General features: G+C 34.9%; 1 long non-coding RNA gene across 1 annotated transcript; it reads left to right on the top strand.

The window, feature by feature from the left end:
• Positions 1-2,217: 2,217 nt before the first annotated feature.
• Positions 2,218-5,828, top strand: LOC118498715. Its single transcript, XR_004901184.1, has 3 exons — positions 2,218-2,965; positions 3,059-3,150; positions 5,444-5,828. It is a non-coding gene; the product is annotated as an uncharacterized LOC118498715 (long non-coding RNA).
• The last annotated feature ends 1,415 nt before the right edge of the window (positions 5,829-7,243 follow it).

The following is a 7,243-nucleotide window of genomic DNA, read 5'->3' as shown; positions in this document are numbered from 1 at the left end:
TTGCAGGGAGTGGGTTCTGAAGCTAGTGATTTTAGGTCCATTTTTATACTCCATCTCTGTCACTCAAATCTCCAACTCTGAATATTTTTATTTGAACATCATGATGGCATATGGTAAAACTCAGGGAGATCAACAAAAAGACACATGGTAGTTATCTTGAGGGTAGTTTGAGATACACAGGTTTGGTTTGGATTTTTTCTTCATATGAACCCATTAGATACAATTACTCTATCAGGAAGGAAAAGAGAACTATTAGAGTTCATGTAAACCACTATGAAAAACAAATAAATGATTTCGACATCAAGAACCTTCCACCTAGAGACCATCTTCTCTTTATTTATCTGACCCATCATAAACACACACAATTTTATATATTGACATTGCTTTCCTCTTTCAAACTAGCTAATGTGTTTCTTTTATCAATGACCTAAAAAGAAGGCTTTGATTTAGAAGTAATTGCAGCTACTTAAAAAAAAATTTTTTCATTCATTGCAAAGTCACAGAATAATCTTAGTGTGTCTGGGATGCTCTGTAGGAGTAAATAAAATGGGACTAACTGGGCTGAATGCCAGGAGGATGCAGTTATGAGACAGCCCAGAAGAAGCACCAAATCTTCTACACTATCACAGAAAAAGCAAAGAGAGGAGCTGACATGGCAATATGAACACAATTTTAATTTTATACTTTTCTCAAGATTCAAAGATTTCACTGTCATTGGGGAGAATTTAAGATAAACTACATAATAAAATATTTATTTAAAAGTCAAGATGCTTAAATTGAAGTCCAATGGGGATGACTTTGGTTGAACAACAATAAAAAATTTAAAAAGGAAAAAAATTAAATAACTTATTGTAAATATGTAGATTAATCAGGATATTTACACTCAGAACTGAATGAATTTTCTTTGTAAATTCTGAGACTTGCCTCTTCTCTGTATTTGTAGATTTGAATTTTCCTTTTTTAGCTATCATAAGAGATAAATTATGATATTAATGAAAGAATTTTTTCAAAATATTTTGAAATATGTGTAGAATATTTCAAAATCTCTTCCAGATGCAAATGAGGCCTCAAAATAAAAGCATAATGGAACTCCAAAGTGGAGACAAAAGACTTGTTGACTTTCAAATGAAGTAGGAAGTTATTTTAGAGAGACAGCTATATGTCTGTCAGCAGACCATGCTATTCCAAGCATGGAATTTATTTGAAGATCATGTAGCGAATTTGAAAATTAACTGCAGTCTTGCCAATCCTACTTTTGCCTGTGGGGAAGGAGCATGAGGTGGATGAAAAAAGATGGATTTATTTACTAGCATTGTATAGAAAACATTGTGGCTTCCAAGTCTTCCGATAATTGAGCATCTTTTTCCTTCATATTCCCCAAGCAAACAGAGACTTGAAAAAACACCTTTTTCTCTGTCATTCCACCAAAAATTACAATAATGATGATGTTGACACCACAAAGAGAATAAAGCCACCAGCAGACAGGGACGGAGCACACAGGTTAACAGAGAGCGGCAACAACACAGACCTAGGGCTGACATTTACAAAGCACACCTGAAGGTAACAAAACCTATGGCTTGGAAACTGTAATCATACCAAAAACTTAAAAACAATGGCCTAGTGATATAAGAAGCTGCCATTCCAACAATAATCATGTGGGACAGGCAATGCTCTGGCAAGAACTATTCCACTGGGTACACTGGCTAAGGGTTGTCAACTGATTAAAGCGGAGGAACTCAAGACTGAAATCCAAATGTATGAACTCTTCATTTCACATGAGTATTTCTTAATCTTCCTCAATGACATTTTGTCATTTCAACAAGATCTTAATTTAAAGAGCTACTCTTTCCATTATAAATATGCTTGTTCTAGTGAAACCAAAACACTATTACAGTCAAGATTCTAATAATTTCCAATGTAGAAAAAAAAGAATAAAGAGGACTCTTTTCCAAATTGTCTTTCCAAGCTCATATTCGTTAGCTATGGGGCATTACAAAACAACCAGAAGACTTCTAAACTGAAGATACAAAACAGCATAGTCAAGATGGAGCACATCGTAGAAGCCAAAGCTATTGGATGGTGTCAGTTCCCACCTTTGGCATATCTAGACATATTTGGTACCCACAAAGACAAGTCCAGAGATAATATTTTTTTTACTCCAGTTTGCTACTAGGTAATTCCTTGGTAATGTTCTGCAACCAGAGAGTTCTCTGATGCCATGGGGTGAAAAGTATGAATAACAATAAACTCATTGTTGATATATAATATCAACTCATGCTTCTACTCACCATGGACAAGTTCTTCATTAAATCCCAATTCTTCTTTTGGACCAGATCTTTTTCATAACCAATCAACCGATAAATGAAGCCTCACATTGTTTAGAAAACCATGCTTGTCATGGAGCCTACATTTGTCAGACCATCCCCCCAGAGACTCCCATTCATCAGGCCCTGTCAGGCTACATTACTCAGCCTCACTAATGCCCCCTCACAGGCTGCAACACTATATCCCACCTGGACCTGCCTGATAGACGGCTTCTCTCTATGCAGACTCCGAAGGGGCCCTTTGAGAAATGCTTTATTGAGGACTCTGATGAAGGAAACTGCACCTTAATGAAAGGCTTGCACCAGAGCATAATTAACTACTACTCCAGGGATGTCATAAGAAGGCAATGTTCTTTGGAAAAGACAAGAATGCTGGGAAAAATAGAAGGCAGCAGGAAAAGAGGAAGATCAAATATGAGAAGGACTGACTCCATAGAAGAAGCCATAGGCTTGAGTCTACAGCAGCTGAGCAGGGCTGCTGAGGACAGAATACTGTGAACATCACTCATTCATAGGGTTGCCAGGAACCAGAGACTACTCAACAGCACATAACTCACATACAGCCCATTGCTGTTCTGGCAGCAATTTCACCGATTTGTCATCTATGAGGATGATGACTATTTTCTTCACTGAAAATGCAGGTGATAGGAGAAACTATTTAAGTAAAAGGAGAGGAGGACTATATTTCCAAGCTGTTTTAATAGAAATGTTTTCTATTCTCTTGGCTTAAGCAGGACCAGTCCTGATCTCTCAATGTCATTAGATTAAGGAAAACAAAGTCAGAACAAAGGCCAGAGATTGTCAAGAAAACCATTTAGCACAAGAGGTAAATGTTTATTTGAATTGTGACAAATGTTGTTAGTAGAAGATCAAGATGTGGTAGATTTAGCTCTTTTTCATTGCAAATACCCTAAACACAGAGCTCAATGAAGGATCACTTAAGTCATGGCAGTGCATCCTGAAATTAAAGGTGACATGAATAAAAAGCAGAGATTGATGACAACTGTGCTCTTTCACAAAGCTCTCTCTTGTTCTTTTATTTCCCTAATGTTGGATACTTGAAAGAATTTAAAAAAAAATAAAAAGATTACTTATTCACAACTGCTTTAAATGTTATACATGTAAACATACATGCTCACACACATTCTCCATTCAGCATTATTCTAAAATTATATGCAGCTGCTGCAGCTTGGGTCTATTCACCCTTCCAGAATAACAAAAGAAGTAAATGACTTTGTTTTACTTATGGTACAAATCAGATTCCCCTCAGCTATGGTGACATCTGTGGGCTAGGGCTCCCTTTAGAATGACAGTGTCCAATTACTAACAGACATTTCTATTATCCCCAAGGAAAACAGTTCAGAGGATCTGTGAGGCAGCACACGTCCAAATAATCTGATGGTTTGGTTACCTTTTGACATTGCAATACTGTACTTATTTAGTGCTAATAGTGGTAGGATGTATTCCTGCCCCCATGGAATTCACAATTCCAAAAGGCAGGTATAAAACACCAAGTGCTAAGGCTAGATAAAAGCAGGGAGCCTGTTCAAAGTCTCTCAGCAAATCTGTGATTATCTGGATAGCCCTGTTGTCAAGATTTTCTGTTTTATTTGTGGGAGAATATTACGTTTTTTTACCCTGACTTTTAGGATCTATTTTTTACCCCTAAAAATACACTCCACTGAATGTTTATGCCCACCCACAGTCACTTATTTAAAATTCTAAAAATATTAATAAGGCTATAATTAAACATGTTTCCAGAGAATGTTTCCTCTGTGCTGAGGCAAAATGACTGTTGACTTAGAACTCCTCTCATTGCTACAGACTCTGTTAAGAAAATGGTTGAATGATACTTTCAGCCAAAGACTCTGAGAATTTACTACATTTAAAATGTATTAACAAGGAAACTGACAAAACAAGAAGTGAGATGCCAGGAACAATTAGCAAAGAAATTGATGGAGATGTTTGTAAATTTAAATAATCATTTCTATTACTAATAGTAATAATAACCAGTTGGGAAGAGGTAATGGTTAATAACAAGATGAAAGTAAAATACTGAAAATAAATAATAGGAAAGGTGGAAATATCTCCTACTTCACAGCATTTCAGATGAATTGTGTCAACAGGGACAAATCTTACAATGCTGGGTGAAAAAATGTTGAAGTGACATGAAGTAATATTAAGTGAAGAAAGCAAGGTGCAGAAGAATATGCATGGCATAATATGATGCAGTTTTATTTAAAAAATACACTAAACTATATAAACTATGGTTTCAGATGTACACATACATAACATGATTTTTTTAAATGGGTGGAAGTATACACAGAATTTCAAGGAACTGCATTTGTTTGGAATTGGTGGGAAGGAAATGAAAACAGAAGGGCTCAAAGGAGACTTCAGCTGTATCAGTAATATTTTACTCCTCAAAAAAAGCTTCTAACCCAAATATGACAGAATATTCACAATTTAAAAATATGGTTCTGGGTTATATTATACTCTGTAATATGCTGTGTACTTGAAAGATTTTCTTAAAAAGAAAGGAAAATATATTGAATATCAGTAAATAAGATAAATTAGCAGAACTCTGTGAAATAAAATCAGAAAACTGTTACAATTTTATTGTAGTAACTCATGTAAGACATGATCTATGATAGTGTCTCCAAAAAGGGAAAACAAATGAGACCTTTCAAATGTAAAATCAATATGACTTGATGATCAATTTTGTATGAATAGCAAAGGAGAATGTGGAATCAAGAATGACTTCGAGTTCTCTGTCTTGGGAAATTAAATGAAAGTTAGTGCTTTCAATTTACTGTGACAGAAAGTTGTAAGGTCTTGATAGAGTTGTCTGAAAGGTACCTGGGAATATTATTCTGGATTGTAGAGAGAGTTTGAAGTCAGACTGGGTGGTGGATGGGTATATATATACCTCTATATGTATTTATTCATTGTTTCTTTATTCCTTTTAAGGTTTCTGTTTTTTTATTTTCTAAGGACCCAAATTGCCCATCCTATTGCCTTCTAAATTATACTTTATTTTATTTTATATTATTTTAAGTTATTTAACAGTGTACTGTTTTTCGTTTGAACGTAATTTTTCTGCTTCTACCGTCTACTAGGGTTTTCCTGAAGCTTTTGAAAGATAAAGAAAGAGCTATGAAAGGAGCCATTGATGACTGTAAAGAGCATAAACATGGGCTGTGTGATGTAATCATGAAAGAAACCTCATAACCACAAATCAGTAAATGTTTCACAATTTACCTCAATCAAGTTTCCTTAAAGTTCCAATTTCAACTTGAACTTATTATCTTTCCCTCTCTATTATCTTTAATTACAGAAAAATTTCACCAACTTGTAATTTAGGGACATTTGGTCTAACAAGGAAAGTTTATTTACCATATGGGTATTCTCCAGATTACAGTCTGTTTCCCGATAGAAATTAATATAAATGGTCAGAGAGTAGAGTTCCTTGGAAACAGTAAACATTAAAATTTATTATAAATATTGTTGAAATGTTTACATTCTCTAAAGATGTAGGGATCTTTAAAAATCAAACTCCACTTTCCTATGCATGAATTTTATTAATCTTCCTCCTTATCTTCAGAATTTTATTTATTTATTTATTTATTGCCTAACTCTTTGGATCCTTCAAGTATTTGTGAATATTTAAATTTCTCTTTTATGCATGTGAGATACCTAGAAGATGCTGGTAAACCTATTATGAAACCTCTTTAAATAACTAGAGATATAGTTGACATTTATTTTATATTAATACAATTTTTCAAGTAGAGAAATAAGTCAAGAGAATCAAATATATTTTTTCTGATAGAGATTGATTAAGAGATGGTACAAGTAAAAGGACTTCAAAAGGAAGACATTAGGATAAAAAGCCATTCTACCTAGAAATTTAGACAAAGCTGCTAAATATAAGCACAGGAATTATTTCTAATTGTAATCTTTCATTCATTCAACACATTGTTTGAGTACTTACTACAAGTCAGGAATCATGCCAGACTCAATAGTTTGATGCCAAAAGACTTTTACTAGCAGTGTTGCTATAGATGGTAAAATGCATTGAGTGGACTACTCTTCTCTGCTCCCTCAAATGTTTTTTCTAAGTGTTTTACTGGATAATTGTCTAGGAACTGTATATCAAGGAGAAATGTAATACCCCCTACCATCCTTTGAGATGGTGCAAGCTTTATATGCTGATTGTTTATGATAGCCTCTCCAATTATTAATTGTGTTTGTGAAATGTAATCTCATTTTTCTCCATTGAATACTTTATTATTATTAGCAATTCTTTACCCTCAGTCACCCTGAAGCAATTCCCCTAGGTATGACTCTGCTAACCTCATCATCGTCCAACCCTCAGTCTCAAGGTTTTAGGGACCACAGCTTCTCAGTCCACATTCTTCCAGCTTCCAGAATGTGTCCCTATAGCCTCTCTGCCTCAGTCTCATTTGCTTCTTTTTCTTGGGCTATTAGAGAGTGTCCAGGTGGAGAATAGAGAATGGTGGCAGAGACCTTGAGCATTTTAGTCAAAGGCAGCATATCTGTTCCAGTGCCATGATGCCATATGTCTCCTTAGGGCCCAGCAGCAACATTAAGGATTTAGGCCTCACCTACTTCCAACATTAGCCTTCAAGTCTCACTAAATTACCACCACCATCATACCCCACCACCAAGTCTTAAGTAGATTCCTCTTTACAAATATGCTGGATTTGCCCCAGAATATTAATAACAGCATTAACATATTTCTGTGGCTGTTTATGTTTTTCTTTTAAGAAACCAGAAGTTTCATGAATCCAGGGAGTAAGTTTTTGTGATCTAGCCAATAACTGGAAGATTTGTTCTCATTTAAGATTTATTGACTAAACTCTGATGATTGAACTATCACAGACTAAAAAAAGAATACC

This window comes from Phyllostomus discolor, chromosome 2 (assembly GCF_004126475.2).
Source record: "Phyllostomus discolor isolate MPI-MPIP mPhyDis1 chromosome 2, mPhyDis1.pri.v3, whole genome shotgun sequence".
Lineage (NCBI taxonomy): Eukaryota > Metazoa > Chordata > Mammalia > Chiroptera > Phyllostomidae > Phyllostomus > Phyllostomus discolor.
This window is presented reverse-complemented; position numbering and strand designations above follow the sequence as displayed.